The 25,346-nt window shown below is 39.0% G+C and overlaps 1 protein-coding gene and 1 long non-coding RNA gene across 9 annotated transcripts in view; one reads left to right on the top strand and one right to left on the bottom strand.

Annotated features, from left to right (window-relative positions):
• afg2a (AFG2 AAA ATPase homolog A) overlaps positions 1-25,346 on the top strand; it is a 518,183-nt gene that overhangs the window by 346,725 nt on the left and 146,112 nt on the right. The window lies entirely within an intron of this gene.
• The window catches only part of LOC140485728 (uncharacterized), a 34,417-nt gene continuing 17,799 nt past the window's right edge, over positions 8,729-25,346 (bottom strand). The window contains exons 1-3 of one of the 2 annotated variants that reach the window (XR_011962418.1): positions 14,332-14,674; positions 13,194-13,276; positions 8,729-9,896 (exon numbers count right to left, since the gene is read on the bottom strand). This is a non-coding gene — a long non-coding RNA (uncharacterized lncRNA). Of the gene's footprint in view, positions 9,897-13,193; positions 13,277-14,331; positions 14,675-25,346 lie in introns of those variants that run through there. The other variant, XR_011962419.1, reaches the window with a different exon arrangement.

Here is a 25,346-nt window from a genome sequence, read left to right as displayed (position 1 = left end):
TTCTGTTGGCTGTAGATAATGGGCTGTATATATGAAAGTTCTTCTCATGGCAATAAATGATATCCCCACTCAAAAGAGTACAAGAAATTTTGCAATGAAAATATTACATGGCAAAGTAGAACATACTCTTCTGATGATGTTGAGGCATTTCATTGATTTAATGTGTAGATGAATCTTTACACTGATTTGCAACTATAAATTTGGCTGAAAACTATCCAAATATTTTGTCTAAAAATGTTCACGTGTACTAGTTAAGAAATAATACTTGAAGGAAGCTAAATAATACGACAAGATGTGGAGGTGCTGGTGTGGGACTGGTGTGGACAGAGTTAAAAATCACACAACACCAGGTTCTAAGTATTATTTAGAAGTACAGACTTTCAGAGCATTGCTCCTTCATCAGGTAGCTCTGGAGCAGGATCATACGACAGAATTTGTAACAAAAGAAGTGTTCCCCGGTGCGCAGTGTCCATTCATCCGTTGCTGTAGCATCTGCTTGGTCTCGCCAATATACCATGCCTCTGGGCATCCTTGCCTGCAGCATATGAGATACACAACGTTGGCCATGAGTACCTACTGAGTACGTGTTAGTAAGATTAACATGTTAGACCCTGCTGAGCCATTCAGAGTGTGTGAAGGCACCATTGTGTGAAGCCAATAACTAGTCCAGCAGGCCACAATGCCAGAGCAGTCCTTGGCTGAAATTGTCCCAGTGTTTTACTCATTTAATAACAAATAAAACTGATGCATAATTGTTTATAAAAATGTACAGTTTATGGACAATTCCAGTATTCAGACATCTGGGTTTGAGACATAACCTGTATTGCTGACAACCGATTCCATCACTTTGTTATTGGTTGAAAATATTCTGATAGGGCAGTAATTGTCTTGTTTTGAATTGTCTTGCTTTTTTTTAATTGACAAATATGTATGAATGATTTTTCACCCTGAGGTATATGCCACCAGCTAGGTAGAGACATGGTAAATGTATCCCTTTTCAAATGGATTAGTCAACAATGATGCCCAATCTAAAGTGTAATTCCAAATACTACTTGTAACACAAAGTGCTGCACTTATGGAGTACTTCAGAAATGTCTGCATCACAGCCAGTAAATACTTACTTGAGCAGGGTGAAGACTATTTAATTGATGTAGGCAATAATGAGACAATACAGATAAAGGATAAATGTGACTCCTCTAATATTCTCATCCATGGCAACTGCATTGCTTTAATGTAGTCAAAGATTGCCTGCTAATCTCATACTTAGCTTTCAATACAAACATTTATTGGCCAAATCACTATTAAAAGCAGTCACACACTAAATATATATATTTAACAGGTTCAAAGCAATATACTATTTTAAGTAAAACAAAATAGCTTGTTGTAAACAGTTGCATATCCTTTCCTTCAGTTGTTACAGAGTACTCATTTGAACGTGACATTCTTAGAAATAGTTTACAGACTTATGCAAATCTACTCCAGTTTATCTGTGTAATTTAGTCATATAATTAATTTATATTATTGCAACAACGTGGTGGATGATTTAAGTAAGTCCAAACCTATAGCTTTTTTCACAGCAGCAGGTTGGTTCAGTGGTTAGCACTGCTGCCTCAGGGATCTGGGTTCAATTCCAGTCTCAGGTGACTGTCTGTGTAGTTTGCACATTTTCCCCATGTCCGCGTGGATTTCCTCTGGGTGCTCCGGTTTCCTCTCTCAATCTGAAGATGTGCAGGTTAGGTGAATTGGCCATGCTAAATTGCCCATAGTGTTCAGGGATGTGTAGGTTTTGTGCATTAGTCAGGGGTAAATGAAGGGGAATGGGTCTGGGTGGGTTACTTTTTGGAGTGTCGGTGTGGGCTTGTTGGGCTGCATGGCCTGTTTCCACACTGTAGGGAATCTATGATTCTATGAATTTTTTTAAAAAGAGTTTAATAGCTGTAGACAATATTGGAAGTGCTCTGCAGGCTGGGCACGATTATAATGACAATTTGCTTACTGTATATGTCCACATTGCCTTCCATGATCTCTCTCTCTGTCTCTGTCTGTCCTTGCCTTGTATTGAAAGACTCTCACACTAACTGCCATTAATTCAGAAGAAGTGCACAGCTGTCCTTTTTGTTGTTTCTTCCTTTTCTCCCACTTGTGTTTTTCTTTCTGACTTAGAGTAGATAGTTTATTTCCTGCAAGCCCTGGAATGTTCCAACAGACCTCTGTGTCTGTGGATTATTTTTCAAGAATCACTGTGCTAGAGTCAAAGTCTTAACGATACAAGCTGGATGTTGTCAGGGTTTATATCGTTTGTTGTACAAATTGTACTCTGCTGTTTTTGGGATCAAGCATCAGAATGCAAGAAATACGTTATCCAGTTGGCACATTTGGCTGTACGTTTGCAGGTGCTTTAATCTTGCCTTTTGCACTTGTGTGTTGGATTTAGTCATTATTGAAAATGATATGTTCTTGGATCCTCCTCATATTGTTTAATTCTCCACTTCAGTTTAAAACTCTGACAGTGCTTTCATGCAGTCCATTTGTTGTAAGATTGCTTAGCTTTGTCCACAGCATGCTTGGAATCCTGTGTTGTGACTTCATTTTGGTGTTGGTGTTAGTCCTGGTGTGCTGTCCTGCACTGCTGTTTGAATCAGGTTCAATCCATTGGCTGAAGTTAATTATGAAGAAAGAAGCTTACTGGGCTATGAATTAGCAGGTTGTAGTGGAATGAACCCCTGCTGCTGATCGCCCACCGTGTCTTATGATGGACCACTTTTAATCTTTTGAATTGTTCTAAATTGTATTACATTTAGCATAGAGTTGGTGCCACATAACATGGTCCTACTCTACAAGAACTGTGCAGTGGCAGGTAAATTGGGGAGGATGGATCCAAATAGATTTTTCCTTTGTGTTGGTTCTCTCATAACCTGCTGCAGATTCAGTCAGGCAAATATGTTCTACAGAACTCAGTCGCCCAATCAGTGCTACTACTGAATGATTCTTTGGAATGTACTTCGGAGTTCTCCAACGAGAGGATAATCTGTAACCTTAATACCCTGAGTGATTCTTTCAATTGTGTTCAACATGGAGGAGTACTGATCCAGCCATTGAGAGAAGGTGGCAAGTGGAGACTGTATGGGTAAAGCTCAGGAATAAGAAGAGTACAATCACTTTGATATGGTTATACTACAGGTCTCCCAAAAGCCAGCAGGAGATTGAGGAACAGATCTGTGGACAGATTATGGAAAAATGTGAAAACAACAGCGTTGTTGTAATGGGTGATTTCAACTTCCCCTGTATTGACTGAGACTCTTAGTGCCAAGGGCTTAGAAGAGGGTGAGTTTGATGGGTACGTCCAGGAAGGTTTCTTTAAGCAATATGTAAATAACCTAACTATATGAAAGGGGCTACACTAGGCCTGGTTTTGGAGAATGAGCCCAACCATGTGATCAGAGTTTCAGTGGGGAATGATTTCAGGAATAGGTATCATAATTCTACAATTTTAAGTTACTTATGGATAAGGATAAGATGGTCTCTGGATAAAAGTACCAAATTGGGGGAAAGCTAATGTCAGCAATATGAGACAAGAACGGGGGAATGTAGATTATTTGTTTGAGGGTAAATCTACATCTGCAATATGGGAATCTTTTAAACGCCAGTTGATTACAAGAGAGATTGTGAACTTAGCCAAAAAGTAAAAGGCTCTTGAAGAACATCGACTTCTCCACTTCCTGCTTGTTGTGTTCTTCCAGCCTCCTGCTAATCCACCTTGGATTCCAGCATCTGCAGTGTTTTTTTTGTCTCAACAAAAGAAAAAGGAGGCATATATAAGGTTTAGGAAACTGAAGACAGGTAGAGCCCTCGAAGAATATTTAAAAAGCAGGAAAAACACTTTAAACAATGATTTAGGAGGCTAAAAGGGACCATGAAATGTCCTTGGCAAACAGAAATAAGGAAAATTCCAAGGTGTTTTATACATATAGTTCTCCTATAATGCCCTTGTTATGTACCAGTGAAAGCTTGCTTAATAGCTTGCTTGAAACATTAAGGTAGACCTGATGAGATCTATCACAATACTGGGGGCAAGTGAGGAAATTGCTGGGGCCTTGTGCAGAATCTTTGTATCCTCTTTGATCGTACAAGTGTTCCCAGGGGACCGGAGATTAGCCAATGTTGTTTCTTTGTTTATTAACGACAACACGGATAATCTGGGATATGACAGGCCAGCAAGTCTTACATCAGTGGAAGGGAAATTATTGGAGAAGATTCTTAGGGACATTCAAAGTGTTGATTCAAATTTGGAAAATTATGGCCTTATTAGCAATAGGCAGCATGACTTTGTGCGGAAGGAGGTCATGTCTCACAAACTTGATTGATTTTTTTTTGAGAAAGTGACAAAAATGATTGATGGAAGCAGGGTGTTGGATGTTGTCTGCATGGAATTTAGCAAGGTTTTTCTCAAGGTCCCTCGAGGCAGGCTGAAGTTGAAGGTGAAGTCACATGGGATCTGCAGTGAGCTAGTAAGATAGAGAACTGGCTTGGTCATAGATGACAGAGAGATGCGGTGGAAGAGTTTCCTTTTCTTACTGGAGATCTGTTTACACTGATGTTCTGCAGGGATCAGTGCTGGGACCCCTGTTGTTTGTAATACATATAAATGATTCGAGGAGAATGTAGGTGGCCTGATGCATAACTTTGTGGATAAGACAAAGATTGGAGGAGCTGTGGATAGTGAATAGGACTGCCAGAGGATACAACAGGATATAGATTGGCTGGAGACTTGGGCAGAGAAATAGCAAATGGAATTTAATCTGGAAAAAGCGAGATTTTGGAATTGCTAATGCAGGACAGCAGTATATTGTAAATGGCAGAAGCTGTAGAAGTACTAACGCATGAGGCCACAGTTCACACTTAATCCATCCCACCACTGTTGCCAGGCTTCATCATCCATCCCTCTATGCCCACAGGACCAGACTTGACATGAAGCCTAACCTGATCTCTCCCCAATGCCCACCACTATTTCCATACTTGTACTCCTCCAGACTGATACCTAACCTCCCCAACCCTTGTTGATCCCAATTTCTCCAGTCCTCCCAGCCTACCCTAAATACTTTCTTGGCACCTCGCACTCAACCCCACTCCAGGTAGCAATCTATCCACTTGGCATCCTACCAACCCTCCCAGAACCCTAACATCAAGCTTACCTTACCAATTACAGTTCAACAGCATGTGTCAAGGTGGCTGTGAGGACTTTTGAATATCAAAGTATGACAGCTAACTGCTGTGGAAAGGGGATATGGTGTGCATTTCCCTGACATATTGTATACTATGAAAGAACTTTTAAAATGAAGGTACAGCTCCACATTTCTGAGGGGACCCTGAACGGAATCTCCTCTCAGAAATGCAGAACTCCCTACTTTTGTAATTAAAAATTACACTGCACCAGGTTATAGTCCAACAGGTTTATTTGGAAGCACCAGCTTTCGGAGCGCCACTCTTTCAGGTGGTTGTGGAGTAGCACCACAAGTCGCAGAATTTATCGCAAAAAATTCAGTGTCATGCAACTGCAATGGTATATTGAACAAACCCATATTGCTGTTAAATCTTTCATCTTTTAGAATGGGTTGCAGGTTTCAGTTCATTAATATGTAAATCCCAGAACTTCTTTTAAGTCACATTCTCAAGGTAATTTAAGGTTGTATTAAAAAAAAGTGACATCTCAGACAATGTGTGTGGTTAGAGTCTGTCTGTACCCCAATCTTGAGTCAGACTGGTTCTGTTTCCAAAGTAGGAAATTATAAAATATTACATGGATTGACTGCCTGCATTGACTACCTGCAGATTGTGTGCTTTTTGAGCAAAATAGAATGTACCTGCAAATATAATTCTGTAAATGCAAATTCACCTCATACACTTATGTGTGTCTGCGCTAGAGAGTGTGTTTGCATGTGTGCATGTTTGGTAACTAGCACACTCCTGGCAACCCAACTACACGATACACTCTTTCATATACACACAAGCATACATACACACAAACATTCACTCATAAACACGTAGGCACCTACTCATAAACACACTGTCTGTCTCTCACACACACACACACTCCATCACACTCACACACACACACTTTACCCAGCATGCACACACACAAACGCATTCATGCGCACTTACACGCATGCACACGCACACACTTTCTTTCTCATGACACACACACACATAAGTCTATGGGGTGATTTTGCATTTGCAGAAATTGCTGCAAATAGTTCAGTGACAATTTTATTTACTTGGAACAACAGATATGAAATGATTTAATTTTTGCTGCAGCACAATGTCCTTCTGCAGCACATAAATCTCTTTAGGCTTTGTAGAAGCACCATCACATTTCATGGGTATGGATTTCTATGCAGGCAGTGCAGAATTGATGTGATGCTTTGATAATCCTCATATTGACGTGGTTCGGGGAATAGGTTCATTAACATCCAGGTAGGATGAAGATCCAGTTTGTTATAATACAATGTCACTTTGAAAAGGACAGCTTTCCAGCACCTGCATTGAACGTAAAGATGCTGAAATCACATGACAGTTTTAATGCTTATATTCAGCATGAACAGGATTTTCTTCCTCTTCTGTCTTATTTAAAGAAGGACATCAATCTGGTGAAGTTTGTACATACCTCTGTGCTTTGTGCATACCATAGAATATGCTGTTAATTGTCTGCATTTATCACTAGAAGATGGCAATCTAATTCAATCACGTTTGACTTTTATAGCAGATGAACATCATGTAGGATGCATGGAGTATGATATCTCTGGCACATCTCTGTGTCTATGAGTGAGGTTAATAACCATCCTTCATTGTGTGCAGGAAAATAACGTGCTGAGTATCTACTTTCAAAAGTGTCCTCCAGGCCTGATCATTTTCTGTACATAATATAAATCATAATCGTAGAATCAGTGTAGAAGTAGGCTATTTAGCCCATCAAGTGTACACCAAACCTCCGAAGAACATTGCACCCAGACCCACCCTGTACACTATCCCTGTAACTCTGCATTTTCTGTGGCTAATCTGCCGAGCTACACATTCCTGGACACTATGGGCAATTTAGCATGGCTAATCCACCTAACCTGCACATCTTTGGACATTGGGAGGAAATCAGAGCATCCGAAAGAAATCCATGCAGACAGGAAGAACATGCAAACTTCGCGCAAGCAATCGCCTGAGGTTGGACTCGAACCCAGGTCCTTAGCACTGTGAGAGAGCAGTGCTAACTATTGCGTTACAATGGTGCCAAATGGTGTCAAGAACTTCCTGTCATATTCTGGAGTGAATTCTTCAGACACAGTCTGCAACACTTAATTTTTTTCTAAACTTCTGAAAATATGAAATACTTGTTGTTAAAAAAAAAGTTTCTAAACATGCTGCTGCATGGCGTTGCTTTATACCTTAGAGTAGATTTTGTAATTCTGAACATCCAGCACACAGTTTCTCCTAAATGTAGAAATGGAGGTGAGTTGATCTGGCAAAATGGCAGTTCTCGGATGAAATTTGAGAGAGAGAGAGACAGAAAATTGCAGAAATAAACTCTGAAATTCATCTTAAAGAATGAAAGAAAATAAATAATCATTTACTTCTTCTCCCTGCCTTTTCTGAATGTGCTGACTCATTTTGAGATGCTGTTCCATGGGCGCTGGTTATTCTTTTGACATCCTATCTTTGTTATGTGAGTGTTGACAGGCTAATTCTCACAACAGAACTTAAATATGTCACTAAATTGTGTGGAATGTTGCATGGGAACAAAGAGAAACACGTTAACTAATACTGTTCCTTTACACTAAACATTAGATTAACACCTCTTTACAGTACATGATACACTGCTAGAAAACTGACCTTGTCTTGATCCAAGGGATCAATATTGTACCATTGATAAAATTAAGGCAGACAACACAAAGGATTTTCCAAGCCAGTTTATTGTTACAACCCCGCTTCTATCTTCTGTTGTGAGGATTAGAGAAGGAGAGCAGTAACTAAGCAGTACCAATATCGAATTAACCATCCTTTTAGTGAAGGAGGTTGTGCAGTAGAATGGACAGGACAAGGTAATGAAACAATTTTAATACTTCATTCTAATGTGAAGATATTCATTCTATATTAATATTAAACTCTGTGCGTAGCAAATATAAAATTCATCTAAAGAATCACATGGAGCGGTTTGTCCTTAATTGCTTGTTATGTTCTGCATTCATGGGCATCTGTTTTATAACAAAGTATAGGAAGGAAAATATGACACAAAACTATTGGTTCATCAGTTGTCTTTTTTTTTAATTAGGCTGTGTACATATCCAGTCTATTGTAAACTGTATCCAATGAAAATACACTAACAAAAGTATGATATGAAGAATTTAAGCTATCAAACCTGTAATCAATATATGATGGCCATGGTCGAGAGTGTGGTGCTGGAAAAGCACAGCAGGTCAGGCAACATCCAAGGAGCAGGAGAATCGACATTTCGGGCATAAGAAACTTAAGAAACTTAAGAAACTTAATAAAGCCAAAGCACAAAGGGATCTGGGAGTGCTAGTCGAGGATTCTCTAAAGGTAAACATGCAGGTTGAGTCTGTGATTAAGAAAGCGAATGCAATGTTGTCTCTTATCTCAAGAGGGTTGGAATATAAAAGCAGAGATGTACTACTAAGACTTTATAAAGCTCTGGTTAGGCCCCATTTGGAGTACTGTGTCCAGTTTTGGTCCCCACACCTCAGGAAGGACATACTGGCACTGGAACGTGTCCAGCGGAGATTCACATGGATGATCCCTGGAATGACAGGTCTAGCATATGAGGAACGGCTGAGGATACTGGGATTGTATTCGTTGGAGTTTAGAAGATTAAGGGGAGATCTAATAGAGACGTACAAAATAATACATGGCTTTGAAAAGGTGGATGCTAGAAAATTGTTTCTGTTAGGCGAGGAGACTAGGACCCGTGGACACAGCCTTAGAATTAGAGGGGGTCATTTCAGAACGGAAATGCGGAGACATTTCTTCAGCCAGAGAGTGGTGGGCCTGTGGAATTCATTGCCACGGAGTGCAGTGGAAGCCGGGACGCTAAATGTCTTCAAGGCCGAGATTGATAGGTTCTTGTTGTCTAGAGGAATTAAGGGCTATGGGGAGAACGCTGGCAAGTGGAGCTGAAATGCGCATCAGCCATGATTGAATGGCGGAGTGGACTCGATGGGCCGAATGGCCTTACTTCCACTCCTATGTCTTATGGTCTTATCAGGAGGGCCATGCGCAGACACAGTTGAGGAAGACTTCATTACTGGGTTATGTGCAACAAAATCATAAATTCATCATTTATCAGCTTATTTATATATTCAATATACATACTGGAGTAAATCTTCCCTAGTGTTTCTTTGTTTATTTATTTAAGCCTAAATTGAAGCTTGTGAAAATATTCTAAGATCTGATTTGAATTCAAACTCAGTTTGATGACAATTCAACAAATTATGCTTCCTTTCTTACCATGTGAATGTATTTGTGTATGTTACACATCTTTTACAAATGAAAGTTTTAGAAAGAGCCATTTTTGGTCCATTGTAAAAGTACCAGTGGCAATTCTATGTTAAAGCTCTTATCTTTGTATCCTGTTAATATTGTTCTTTATGCAGTTGCATGTTGCTTATTTAGCTTTATAATGGGGTTTGACTTTAGTAGCTCTGGTTGAAATTGCATTCACACTCATGGATGAATAACCCTTTCCTGTCATTTTATCTTTCAATGCAATTCCTGATATCACATCCTCTTCTTATTCATTCAATATTTTTTCACTATTCACTCTCTCAAGCTGTTGCATAATTTTGAACATTGGTAGTAAGTCTTCCTTTATCTTCTTCAATTCAGCAAACACAATCCTAATGAAAATAAACACAAAATGCTGGTTTAAAATGCAGTCCAAGGTTTATTTTTAAACTTTATCCTCTTAAATGTATCTTCTCATCGCTGTTCTTGTCTCAGAAAATCTACATTATGCTTTTTCGCAAGATAGTTTCCAAAACAGTGTGTCCCAATTTTCACATGTTGATATTAGAGTAAAACTTTGAACATGCCTTTTATTCTTTTGTTTGAGCAATTGACTATTCTATAATTAAAATTCAGTATCTAGAATCTTTGAATGTTAGAATTTCTAATTCAAGTTGAGGTGTTCTTGACTTTGTGAACCATTTCATAGATGATGCCTTTTATAATCATGATAAATTCACAAAAATAGGAGCAAACATAGGCCATTTAGCCCATCAAGCCAGCTGTGTGTTTCAGCAAGATCATGGCTGATCTAATTGTGACTTTACACCATTTTCTTGCCTGTCCTCCACTACCCTCCAACTCCCTTGTCAATCAAAAATGTTCTAACTAACTCTTTAATATATTAAATAACCCAGTAGTCCCTACTATTTGTGGAAGAGAATTCTAAAGACTAAGGATCCGCTAAGAAAAGAAATTCTTCCTCCTCCTCTTTTAGAATGAGAGGCCCCTTATCTTTTACATTGTGCTGCTAGTTCTGCATTCCTCATGAGAGGAGTCATGATTTGGAGATGTCAGTGTTGGACTGGGGTGTACAAAGTTAAAAATCACACCACACCACGTTATAGTCCAACAAGTTTAATTGGAAGCAATAGCTTTCAGAGCGCCACTCCTTCAACCACCTGATGGAGTGGCGCACTGAAAGCTAGTGCTTCCAATTAAACTTGTTGGACTGTAACCTGATGTTGTATGATTTTTAACTCATGAGAGGAAACGCCCTCTCAGCATATCTGTCAATCCCCTTGAGAATCTTGTGTGTTTTAGTAAGGTCAACTCATTCTTGTAAATTCCAGTGAATATGAACCCAATCCACTGAAACATACCTCATGAGAAAATATGATCAAATTAAACCCGTGACACCAAATCTGACGTGGTGGTGCAAAATCTCTTTGACACCATTGATATGTATACAGATTTGTAAAATTTGAACATTGAGAATTTTATTTTAAGGACAATCATTTTCATGGAATTACAATTGATTTATTGGTCCCTTTTGGACTTTTTTATCCATAACTCATCATATTTTGAATTTGTTTGTTTCGCAGATATTGATGACATCACTATAGGAGAGCTAGAGATCATAAATTACTAAGTGTGATAGTTGAAGGGAGCAAGAGTGACAAGTGGCTAACATACAAGTAGCTCAATCAAATAGCAATACCTATTGATGCTCACTTTAGATTCTATAATTTTTTCTGAATACTCTGTCCCAATTATTCACTACTGAATAATTTGACAATGTGATTGACACTCAATATTTCAGCAAATATACAATATTAATAAAATGAAGAATAAGTGATAAATATAACCTTAATTCATTGCGAAGACTTTTGTAAGCCATGTGCTCCAGAGAATCTTCTATTAAAGCTTCCTTTCCTAACTAACACATTAATATCTTTTGTGATAGATTAACTTGAGGATTTTCTTTTACCTAAGACATATTTGTGAATAGACGTTTATTTGCATAAAACAAACACTCCATCAACTATATTTTAGCTGTGGAACAAAACTAACCAGAAGGCATAAGTAAAAAGCTTTTTTTTTAATTTCACCACTCCCACAACAGACAAATTGGAATGATGTGTACACTCTTGGTTCATAATTAATAATCAGTTGGCAGAATCGTCTCATTTATACAGTGTTTCTTGCGGGGAATTGTGCACAATGGAGTTGCTGATAGAAGAACATAGGAAAAATAGACCATTAATGCATCTGTTCTTTACTGTATTGAATTTCACCTGCAGCTTCCAATTTATTTGTTTTTATTGTAACATCTGCATGAATCATGATGATGATAGATAGCAGAGAGATTGAAAATAAAGCCAGGATACCAATTACACTTTTAAGATTTTCCCCTTTGTACAGTGTTGCAGGCGCCTGAATGTCCCAGTGCATCTTTGCTTTCCATTTTGTTGTCACTCAGAGAAAAGGAATTGTCAGATGCAATGTATCAAGTAACCTGTCTCAGACCTTTTACAATTGTCTCATACACTAAAATCTCAGATACTCCCAGGATTTGAAGTAAAGGATAATCTTGCATCAAAATTAAACTTCATATATGCCAACTTGCAACTTATTTATACTTTAATCTTAATGCAAGATCTTGTCCTTAATTTAGTTGTTAATTGTCAAACTGATGTTACAAGGAAGCAAACTGGTGGGAGTTCATTACTTGAGAGGTGTTCCATACCAGCTGCAGTGTAATTGCAAATTTATTTCCTGAATTAAATGTTCCTTTATTAACTTATTTTAACATTATTTTGCAAACACTTGAGGCTGAATTTTCACTTAGGAATTGGGAAACAAGATTCGCCTTGTTAACTCACCTGTAGGAGAAGCAGCAATTTTGTCAGATTTTGACTGGGACACCCCTTTATTGACATTGAAAGAGGCAAGTTCCCTATCCAATTCAATCTGGTGGGCCGGTGTTTGAAACCAGTGGGCTAATCTCGGGCCTTCAAACTTGAGAGGAGTACTAACTAACTAAATGTATCAACATAAAGACACTGTCTCACCAATTTCTTTAAAAGGTTAATTTAAAAAAGGAACAAAAACAACCAGACCACCATTGTTGGGGAATGGGTGTGGGGAAGCCCACTTAGAGGGTGGATCTTGGCTGCATCCTTATCTAGTCAGCCATGGGGGGCCTGTAGATCTACATAGGATGTGGGTCCTCCATCTGCTGCTGGGTGCCTGCCTCCACGCAGTTAAACTGCCCCTTCTCTCACCAGGGAAACTGGAAGCCAAGTGGAAAATCCTTGTTGACCTTCTTTATCTGTCTCCAACAAGTGTCTTAATTTGCTTATTATCTTATTGGGACAGGTAGCTGAGCCGACGCTGAACCTGCCTCAACCAAAATGGCTCTTGCTGGAGATTGAATCAGGAAGGTTCCATGCTGGCTAGAATGGGCCCATATCTGCCTCCACTTCTGACCTTGGCAGGGCCCTATGGTTTTATGTTCTTTTTATTTGTTGCTAGATTTATGACGATAATGCAAACAGAAATAATCAAAGCTCCAGAGCCTTCATAGAGAGATAAAGGACATTATTCAATGCAAAAGTAAATAGCAGTTAAAAACTGCGAAGGATTAGTCACACAGTAATGGTAATCATTAAAATTGCTGATTTTACCTGTTTTTGCAATTTCTTGAAAAAGACCAAAACCAACCATTTAATTTCTGAATCATTTGTCTGGGAAAAAGCAAGGGAAGCATCTGCAGAGGGTATAATAAGCAAGGAAGAACATTACTTTTAATAAGAGCAACTCAACCTAGCCATGATTTTAGAAGAGCCCCCCTATCTTAGAAGGTTTTGTTTCATCTTGTCAAACAAATGAACAAAATTAGCCTTGAATAACTGATCAAAACTAGAGGTGACAGACCCAAATAAAGAAAGTCTCCCTGGGCCACCTTAAAGGGGAACCCAACACACACACACACACCCCAACAGGCATGGCCTCCAATTTTGAAAAATTGATCTTGTAACCTGAGAAAAAGCCAAATGAATTAATACGTTGTATCAAATAGGACACCAGGCTCTGCCGGGTTAGCAATAAAATGAGAACATCATCCACATATAATGTGATCTTATGCACCTTTGACCCTATCTTTGGGCTAGGTATATTAGGGTCCCCATAAATGGCCTCTGCCAGCAGCTCAGCCACCAATGTGAAGAGCAAAGGTGAAAGGGGACAGCCTTGCTGACTGCTCCTAACCAATGTTAAAATGATCAGACCTTATACCATTAGTGAGAACTGCTGCCATAGGATCACTGTAAAGGACCCTTATCTATCTAGTAAACACTTCACACAGGCCAAACTGCTCCAGGGTATAAAAAAGATATGGCCATTTCATCTGGTCAAATGCCTTCACTGTGTCCAAGGAAACCACCAACCCTTGAACTGACCATTGCTGGCACACTTGAATCATGTTAAGCAGTCTCCTAACATTATTAGAAGATCTGCAACCCTTTATAAAGCCCATCTGATCCTCCATAACAATAGAGGGCAACATCCTTTCCAACCTCAATGCCAGAGTCTTTGATAAAATTTTAAAAGCAGAGTTTAAAAGTGAGGTGGGTCAGTAAGAAGCACAGTCTTCTGGCGTCTTCCCTTTCTTAAGGATAAGGGAGATATTAGCCTCTCCCAAGGATGGCGGGAGGCAATCATGACTATATGAATAGTTATACTTGTCTAGCATCGGTCCTGACAGTATGTTTACAAATTCTTTATAAAACTCACTGGGCAAACCATCAGGGCTGGGCGCCTTACCACTTTGAAGTTGCTTCACCGCCTCCTGTATCTCTTGGGCTGTTAACAGAGCACTAAGGCAAGACACCTGCTCAGCAGACACACCGGGAAGATCCAAATTCCAAAAGAAAAAGGCTCCATCTTATCCCATCTGTCCTCACAGCATTCAGACTGGTAAAGTTCAGAGTAAAACCTGTGAATCACCTCGATGATCATTTTAGCATCGTAAGTAAGAGTCCCATTCCCTTCCCTAATAGAAGTAATACACTGGGAGGCATTCTTCTTCCTGACCAAAAATGCCAAGTATTTACCTGGCCTATCACTGTGCTCAAACAGCTTCTGCTTCACAAAGGAATATTCCTTCCTTGCAGTTTGCGTGAGTGTGGAGATTAAGGTGGATCGGAGAGCTGTGATCCGCTGCAGCTTAGTCACTGATAGCCTACTGTGATAGGCCGTCTCAAGTGCCTTCAGTTGTGCCTTGAGCAGACGCTGCTGCTCCCCCTTCTGTTGCTTCCGGCTGGCAGAGTAAGAGATAATTATCCCTTTAACATAGGCCTTAGCAGTCTCCCAAGGCATGGACGGATTACTAGCTGAACCTGAGTTGGTGGCCGAAAATGCTTCAAATTTCATCAAGAATTATTCTACAAACTTAGTGTCCTTGAGGATGAAGGATCTATTTCACCAGTACCATGAGCCCATTGCATCACCCTTAGTCTTAAGCATTAAATACACCACTGCATGATCAGAGATGGCAATATTCCCAATTGAACAGGATACCACCAAATCTAAGAAAGCTGCGGGAGTTAGGAAATAATTAATCCTTGTGTGGCATCTATGAGGATTGGAAAAGAATGTACAATTTCTGCGAGTGGGGTGTAAACATCTCCAAACGTCTATCAACCCCAGTTCTACACATAGATCACCCATATGCTTAGATTGTGAAGAAAGATTTGGGGAGCCTTTGGGCATTCTGTTCAGCATAGGATCCATAAGGCAATTAAAGTCCCCCACTATAATAATATGCCATGATGCTAAGGCCATCAGCTTAGATAGTGCATCAGTCAGAAATTTAAGAGGGTGGGCCGAAGGACCATAAGATGAGTCATTAAGACAAGTCTCCTGCAACAGGGAGCCTGTCCACCTTCTCAGGCTCCACAACACCTTTTTTCTTTTAACTGGCGAATTAATCCCTCTGATATTTCAGGTGTACAATTTAAGAATGCTTCTAACCATGATCCTTTACAATCATCTTTGACCTCCTGAGAGGAAGAATTCGTCTTGCAACACGCTGAGCATACTCAAAAGGAGACTCAGACTCCTGGTTTTTAATTGTTTCAACTTTAAGACACTGAATCCTGTGTTTACAGCCCTTTCTGACTTTGCCCACCCTATATTTTTGACTTCCTCTAACCATCATTCCTATAACACTAACGCATGCCCAAACTCTGCAATCCAAACGGCCTTTTGTTTAAATATAGAATTGTAGAAAATGAGTGCAGGAGTAGGCCATTCAAAACAGCTGTGCATCCATTACGATTGTGGCTGATCATCCAACTCAACAGTCTGTTCCTACTTTTCCCCTATATTCCGGGATCCCTTTAGACCCAATAGGTATATCCAACTCCATCATGAAATCATACAATGTTTTGGTCTTGACTGCTTTCTGTAGCAGATAATTCCATAGGTTCACTGCTATCTGAGTGAGACATTTCTTCACATCACAGTATTAAGTGGCTTATCCGACATCCTGCTCCTGGACTCGGAAACATTCTTACTGTGTTGAATCCCTTTTCAAAGGGAGCCCACTACCATCAAGAACTATGAGGTTATACACTTTAGCATCACCCTGAACCTCTGCATCTCTCTCTGTGAAATACCTGCTCATTCTTCTGAAATCCAGGGAATATTATCCTAACCGATTCAATCTCTCCTCCTACGTCAGTCCTTTAATCCCTGAAATCAGTCTAGTAAACCTTCACTTCACTCCCTTTGTAGGACAACAAACTGCAATATTCCAGGTGTGATCTCACTAAGGCACTGTATAATTGCAGCAAGGCATCTCTGCTCCTGTACTCAAATCCTTTCACTATGAAGGCCAACATACATTGGTCATCTTTGCTACCTGCATGCTTTAGCAACTAGTTTACAAGGCCTCATTAAAATTTCCCCTCTCTCAATTTATAGTCATTCAGATCATAATCTGCATTCCTGTACTTACTACCTAGACTGGATAACCTCCCATTTATTCACATTATATTTAATTTTCCATGCATTGCTACTCACTCATTTTGTTCAAATAACATTGAAGCATCTCTGCATCATCCTCACAGGTCACCCTCCCAACCCAACGTTGCAAATTTGGAAATATTTTATTTAGTTCTCTCATCTAAATCATTGCTATATATTGTGAATGACTGGAGTCCAAGCACTGATCCCTGCAGTACTCTACTAGTCACTGGCTGCCATTAGAAGAAGAGTGCTACTCAGAGTTTCCTTGCAGCAATCAGTTCTCTATCCATCTCAATACACTATCCTCAATCCTATGCATTTTAATTTTATATGCTCATGTCTGTATAGGACCTTATTGAATGTCTTCTAAAAGTCTAATAAACCACATCCACCTAACTCCTTGAAGAATTCCAGATTTGTCAAGCATGATTTCTCTTTTGTAAATCCATTCTGACTCTGCCTAATGCTGCCACTGTTTGCCAGGTGCTATTAAAGCTTATATAATTAACTCTAGCATTTCCTTCACTACCAACGTAAAGCTGACTGATCTATAATTTCCAGTTTTCTGTCTACGTCCCTTTTGAAAGCGAGACCACTACCATTGAGAACTTAGAGGTTATACACTTAAATATCTCCCTGAACTTCTCCATCTCTCTATCCCTCTCTTTTCCTTTAATTGCCTCCTTAGTACAAATCTTCTTTGCTTTGTTCACTAAAGTCTCCAGCACTTACAGCAGCTAGTCTTCAGTCAGTCTGGTTCACTCTAGGTGATAAGAATTGGCTGAGCTTACCAGATACTGCAACATTATTAACTTGAACAGCATTCCCAGGGGAAAGGTAGAAGGCTGGAGCCTGCACAAAGGGCAGGAAAGAGACTGCAGGGGAAGCGCAGCCTGAAAAGGAGAAAGAACAGTTTTAAACCTGTCAACTAAGGAATACACAGCAAAATGGTAACCAGGAAGACTTGAAATCACTGAAGTAAGTAATTATAAAAAGAAAGAGTGTGGGTGTTCTAACTTAAGGTTGAAAAGTACAGAAGCAGTTATATGGATAAATGCAGTAAATACATTTGTAATGACAAACCTCTTTAAAATTTTAAATCTGGAATGGGGACAGTAAACCAAACCCAACCAGGTTCCCACCCTCTCCCTGGATTCACAACATAGTACAGTTAAAACATTCAATGACCTTAAAATTGCTCAATTATTCCTAACCAGACTTTAAAAATAACAGCTATTGGCAGAAAATTTATAACTTAAACAAAAATTAACAATTTGTAATTAATAATGTAACTTTAGCAGAATGTGGATAAATAACAAGGCAGCCTACTTAATATCTAGAATCTAAGCCCAATCCCTCTTAATCAAAACTCCCACAAAAATTGACAGACAGACATACATAGTTAAGGGATAAATTAAATTTTAAAAAGAATTGTAATTTGCCTGTTGAACAGTTTCAAAATTGGTACCAGGCCTTCAGAAATCCTTGGTTAATGAAATTGTTGGAGTCAAGTAAACTATAGATCCTGTTTGAATTTTGAAATCACCAGTTCATGCAAATAAGTCCACTAGCTTTCCAGGATTATTCCCTCACTTCTTACAGAGGGATATTTTCTTATCAGAACAACCAACAAAGTCAACAACTGCAGTGAAAACCAAAGAGAGAGAATAGAACATAGCAGGACCGTCCAGATGCTTTTTCAAAATTGACTCACAACTTCAAAACCCTTGTCACGAGTGGTTTATTCTTATTATTCCACTCTTTTACCAACATTCTCTGTGATTGGCTGGTCAGCATCAATCCATTTTGACTAATTCACCATCCAACCAATTGACAGTCTGAGTCTAGAACATCTTAGTGCTGAAATGTCTGTAGTGTTCTTCGGACAGTAATTAATCTGCAATTTATCTTTCTAGCTTAGTTCTCTTAAGTAAAAATCAGTTTGTTTGCTATTTCCTCCTTTCTAAAATAAGTTGTTGTTCAAAGTTTGCTTCTCAACTTCAGCTCATAGTTCCAAACCAAAAATGAGAAAATAAAACTAAAATAAGGATGGTCACAACAATAGAGTAGTAACTGTCTGTTTGAAATGTTCCAGCTCTGTGCACATGTGGGAATGGAAATACATTAGCTGTGGCCTCACCAGAAGGTGTGTCAAGGGTGATGGCTATTTGCCATAAAAGTATGTACAGTAATAGTTATTTTCAAAAGAAACTTGTTAATTTATGCCTCTTTTGAAAAATGTGAAGGAATTGTCAAGGAAATTAATGTTTCCCTTCTGGGCTGTAGCATGAAGTTTAATGGAGCAATAATGATTAAGGATATTGATGAATTCTTCTAATTCTATTTCTGTCTGAGTCTAATAATGTCCCATATGGCATCGTAAATACAGAGGGTATTGTTAATACATAAATGCAGCACCCAATATATGATTTAGTGAGAATGAGAAATGAGATCTGAAACTGAAAAGGTACTGCTCTGGAAAATCTGAAGAAGAACTCTCAAAAGAAAATTATTTTAACCTCTGGCATGGGGCGAGTTTCAAGGAAGCAGAACAGGTGGCATATCTCATAACGCTGTGTTGTAAAGTGTATCATACTGAAACCTGTGATTTTTGAAGGTCTTACAAAGTGAAGAAATTTGCTGAACCTATTTAAAGTTTGAGCTTACAAAGATTGTGGTTTCCAGTACTGTGCACTAGACGGATGTGAATGCTTAAAAAGAGGGTTCAGAAATTTTCACCTCCCAGGAGTGAAGGAATACAGAGAAGCTATGGTTGTTCTCCTGGACCTAAGACGACTAGATGGAGGTGTATAAACTTATGCAGAGTGAGAATAAATACAATGTTTCCAATGGCTTAAAGGTCAATAATCCAATGATCTAGATTAAGTTTATCTAAATTGTTTTGAATTAAAATCAGGAGTGACTTAAAGATCAATTTTTACATAAATAATGGTAGGGATTTTGAATGCATTCCCTCACTGATATTGTGGTGGACGCAGATTCAAATTACTGTTCAAAAGGAAATTTGATAAATACTTGGTGAAGAACATGGGGAAGGTACAAATAAGTAGATTTTTTTGCTGAAAGAACTGGTGCAGACTCAAAGGTCTGAATGACCTCCTCCTGTGCTTCACTGTCCTTTTCTGTAGGATATAAGGCACATCTCTAAGATGTTTGACAGCTATTGAGGATTAAAAATGGAGGTTAGGGGAATTGTCAATTGAGACAGAAACAGGAGCAGCATTTGAGCCCATGATTTCTCATCCTGGCCCTGGTTAACTGAAGGAAAGGTCTGTGCTTGTTTTAGACCAATCATTTCAGCATGGACATCTCTGCAGAGGTTCCTCAAATTAATCCCAGGCCCAAGCATATTTAATCATTTCATCATAAGGTCAGAAGTGGGGATGTTTGCTAATAATTTCAGAGCATTTGGTTCAATGTGCAGCTCCTCAATTACTGAGGGAACTCTGCACCAATGTAGCAAAAACTACCAAAGTTGGGACTTCAGTTGACAATAGTCTCAATTAACATTTGAGCCAGTTAAATGCCAGGTAATGACCATTTCAACAAAAGGGTTTTATCTCCTTGCCCTGACATTCAAAGGCATTGTCATCAACAAATCTTCCAGTATCATTATTCTGAAGGTCACGATTTACTAAACCATCCATATAGTGTTGCAGTTGACAGATCAGAGGTTGGGTATTCTGAGGCAATTGATGCACCTGCTGATCCCACAATGCCTGTTCACCTTTTACAAGACACAAGATGAGTGTACATCAACCACACTAAAGAAGCTCTGCAGCATCCAGGATAAAGCAACATATTTGTTTAACATCCCAACACCAGCTTAAACATTCACACCTTCTAACCCACCTGCACAGGGTGTATCTTATACAAGATACAATGCAGCAATTCACCAAGGTTTCTTTGGCAACATCTTCCAAACTCATAACCACTTCCTCTAAAATGACACATGCTTTGGAATACCACCACATACAATATCCCCTCCAAGTCACCCACCGTCCAGATTTAAAAATACACTGTTGGCTTTGGGTCAAGATCCTTGAATTTCCTCCTCAACACACCAAATGAATTGCAGTCGTTCAAGAAGGCAGTTCACTACCATTTCCTCTTGAGTAGTTAGGGATGGGAAATAAATGTCTTGCCAACTTTCCGTTGATGCATAGATCCCATACTTTAATTTTTAAAAATCATAGTATTGTTTTTGCAGTTGTGTTCATTTTTATTTCAATATGCCTTTATGAAATATTTTTTAAAATTTTCTGTATTATAAGCAACATTGAGGCAAGTTATTGAAAGATCTGGGTCATAGGAATCTAATTAATGATAAATCCGATTAACAACATTTGGTGATTGTGCATGTTGAAATTCTTTTAAGGCTCAGGGTTTCAGACCTTTTATTATTGGCTGATTCCTGAAAGAGCCAACCAAGCCATTCAGGTTTTTGTGCCTTCGATTGTAGGTACCTTATTAGAATTGGAAACCTAACCCAATGAAACCTATAATGAGAAGTGAAAATTATTTTGAGCAGGATTTCTTGGAATACAAAACCTTTGGAATTGTCACTATTGAACATGCTTCCAGAATTTACATTCGACAGTGTACTTGTTAGAAATATGCAATTGAAACCTCTTGCTTTTTCTTATGTCATAAGCTTAATTTGGTGACTACCTGATGATCTTCAGCTTATTGACAAACTAACACATTAAATCAGTCAAATGATAAATTACTTACATAAACAATTTGGATGAGAATGCAGGAAGCACAAGTAGTAAGTTTGCGGTGATACCAAAATTGGTAGTATAGTGGACAGTGAGGACAGCTAAGGCTACCTAAGACTACAACCAAATCTTGATCAGCTGTGCCAGTGGGAGGAGTGGCAGATGGAGTTTAATTTAGATAAATACGAGATAGTGCATTTTGGTAAGGCAAACAAGGGCAGGACTTACACAGTTAATTGTAGAGCCCTGGGGACTGTTACCAAACAGAAAGACTTAAGGGTTCAGGTACATATTTCCTTGAAAGTGGCTTCACGGGTGGTCAGGCGGTGAAGAAGGCATTTGGCACGTTTGTCTTAATTTGTCAGAGTATTGAGTTTGGACGTCATTGGTGAAGCCACTTTTGGAGTCCAGCCTACAATTCTAGTCACCCTGTTATAGGAAGGATGCTATTAAATTGGAAAGAATGCAGAAAAGATTGACAATAATGTTACCGGGACTGGAAGGCTTGAATTATAAGGATGGGAAAGGCTGGCACTTTTTTTCCCTGGAGCATAGGAGGTTGAAGGGTGACCTTATAGAGGGTTATAAATTTATGAGGGGCATAGATAAAGAGAATAACAAAGTCTTTTCCCTGGGGTAGGGAAGTTCAAAACTAGAGGCCATAATTTTAAGGTGAGAGGGGAAAGATTTAAAAGGGACGTGAGGGGCAGCTTTCTTTCACACAGGGTAGTGTGCATATGGAATGAACTGCCGGAGGAAGTGGTGGTTGCAGGTACAGTTGTAACATTTAAAAGACATTTGGATAGGTACATGAATAGGAAAGGTTTTGAGGAATATGGGCCAAACACAGGAAAATGGGACTATTTTAGTTTGGAAAACCTGGTCAGCATGGACGAGTTGGACCAGAGGGTCTGTTTCCATGTTATATGATTCTATGACTATCTGAGTATGTGACTTTTGCTAGTTGAATGAGAACCTAGTACAATTTCAATTTCCTACTTTAAAACTCTGCCTGCAATTATTTGAGTACACCATGTTAGTCACTTTATGCATCAGTAGTAGACCCACTTTACTTAGTTTGACATGTTGATGGTGAAATAACTCCACACCATAATGATATCCCATTACCTGGTCACCTTTTATTTCAACATGGAAAGACCTTGACACTGATCCAGCTCCCTCAGAGCCAACTGTCAGAGTGAACAGGATATCTGACCCTCCTGTATTTTTCCATCAACTAGAGGCCTCTGATTGGACCAGATTAACAGGCCCAATCAGGGGACTCATATTCTGTGAGGCCCACCTGGCTGACCTTGTTATAATCAGTATAGATAAGATAGTCGTACGCCTATATCTGAAATTACTGCCAAAGATTGTATCTGAGTTTTATTTATCTCAGGAAATAATGGTACTGAAATTTTATCTGCATCGCACGCTTCTTCCTTTGGAAAAAAAACATTTTTATTCATGTTCGTAGACCCTTTGTGTTCTTGGTTGCCATAACTAAGGGCATTTGTTGACCCGGACAATGATTTTTTGATTCTGTGGCAAAATAATAGTTAAACCAACTGATAAACAACATCCAGTCTACTGAATAGTGAGTATAGTTCATATTGTTCCAGGTCATTCTAGTTACACTATCTCTGTGGTGTCAGCTAACATGCCAAAGTTTCTTTGGATGTATTTGCAAGCCTGATATATGGGGTAATCTGTTGTGAAGTGTTATTGTCAACCTGACAATTGAAAACATTAGGCAAGGAGTGATTTAGTGTGGTTTCCCTCTAAGACCTTGCTCTTAAATCATGGAGAAGTCTGCATCTGTCTTTTATACTAGCATAACTCATGTCAAGTTTGAACAAGTAACGAAAATGTTAGATCACCTAATTGATGGTATCCCTAAATCTTTGACAACGAAGAATCAAATTCCACAAAGAGAATTCATTTCTTGGTGCAACTTTAGGCTTCATTCTTTTATACTTTTCACTTGCCAGTTGTGCTCCTCATATAATAGAGCAAGTAATTGAGCCAAATGAACCAGGAGAATCCCTGGTTTGATTTTTCCTCCATCTATGCCACATTAATCTAAAGTTCACTCAGAGCAGCAGTAAGGATGCAACAAATGTTCTGAGGGTTTCTGGCATTTGAATAGAAAGTCAATGAACATTCCCAGGTTTGGGATACTTGCTGTCTGTACGTATATAGACATTGGGTGAGGACATTGTAGATTTTGGCTATGTGACGTTCCCAAGAGTTTAACTCCCTGCCAGCACTGATTATGAAGACTAGCGTAAACTGGCTGCTTGACAGGAAACAGAAAGAGAAAAGACTGGCAAAAATAACGATCAAGAGTAGACCCCTACCATATTACTGAATTGAGTAGAAACTCATAGTGTGCAATTTTTCATGTCTACATTTTCAAATCATTACTTTTTGCACAGTGTCAATCTTAAAAAGCTTTTAACCCTTGAGGTTAGCTGCATTTAGAAAATGTGTTCGATAAACTTTCATTATTGTTAATACTTATCATTTTCTCTTTATCTTTTAAACAGGAATTCTTTAATGTGTTGCAATATTTTGAACATTCACACTTAGTCATGTTAGTAGTGATAGCATTTGAATTATAATTTTGATTACTAAAAAAAATTAACCTTTTATTAGTAGAAAATAGTTCCTTAACAATTGAAGCATTATGATAAATACGTTTTATCTTCTCTAGCTAATTAAATCTTTTGATGTTAACTATGTTGGTTTTTTAATAACGGTAAAATACACCTTGTGTGTTGCATTGTTTTGGTGGAGACATGTACAAGCAGAAGTCTTGCGAATGGAACTTCCTGGCGTGTGAAAAGCTAGATGAGAAGACTAAGGTAGCTGAAAAGAATTGTTTAGCATTCCTGTGGCTGAGGGGCATTGATTTTCAAAGAGGTTGATTGGCTAGAAGGACAATAAGTAAAAGAGGCCACATCCGTGTTTTTCCAGGTGTTCCTTTTGTGATCTCCATCTTTTTGAAGGAAGGAGTCAGCAAATCCTGTCATTATGCTGAAAAGATAAGAAATGTAGAGAGGCAACCTGTACTGTGCAGCATGCACCATTAAACCAGCTGGATTGGAGCAGTTTTCTTTGATATCTGCTGCATCATATGCATTCCCTATACAGCTGTAACAATCTGCATTGCTAATGAACATCAGTGCTTGGCATTAACCCCACATGACAATTAGGAAAGGTTCTGTGGTGGCAGGCAATTATAAACGGCAAAGCAGGAAATGCAACCCCAAATATGTGCTGAATATATGCTGGTTGTTATTATTTTGCTGCTGGGTAGTGTCCAAAGTGAGTTCTCAAATATGAAGAGGAGGGACATTAATTAACATATGTAAATCAGATTCCCACATTCCAGTTGGAAAACTAATTTAATTTTTTACACATGAAGCATAAGTTTCCCACCAATCAGAATACCTGGTTGTAAAAGGAATTGGAAGCTGGTAAGTCCACAAGATCTGGTGCATGTTACCTACACTACTTGCGGGCCAGCAGGAGTCTGAATGCTCCCCCCAACCTTCAGTCTCCTCTTTAATGCTTGTGGCCTTGCTCTCACCCCTTTCGAAATCCATAACTTCCACTCTCTAGCCCCAGTGGCCCAATGTTTCCTCTCCATCTCTCCTTTTCCTCCCACAAACCCCATCACTAACCTTCTCTAACTTTCTTGTGATTGTATGAGGTCCTCCTTTCCCTACTTCTCTCCCCACCACTATCCCCAAGCATCAAAATTCCCTACTGCCAGTTGTCAGTCACCATCCCACAACCACCCACGTTGCTGTCTGCTGAGCACTAAATAAAAGAGCAAAAATATAATAGGGTCTATTTGGTGCATTCAACAAGACCACCTCACCCTCTTCCTTGAGCATCCGGATATTTTCAAACTTCCCACACCATCCTTGCCACCTCAAAGTGAACATCAGATGTGAGGTTTGTTTTGTTAAGACTGAAGAGTTAATGTAGAATTTGCATAAAATACATACTTAATCTTTTCTCCCATTTCTTGAAAGTATTGATTTAATCTGGGGT

The sequence above is a fragment of the Chiloscyllium punctatum genome, chromosome 14, assembly GCF_047496795.1.
Source record: "Chiloscyllium punctatum isolate Juve2018m chromosome 14, sChiPun1.3, whole genome shotgun sequence".
NCBI lineage: Eukaryota > Metazoa > Chordata > Chondrichthyes > Orectolobiformes > Hemiscylliidae > Chiloscyllium > Chiloscyllium punctatum.
The sequence above is the reverse complement of the archived record's forward strand: the minus strand, read 5'-3'. Positions and strand labels throughout refer to the sequence as shown.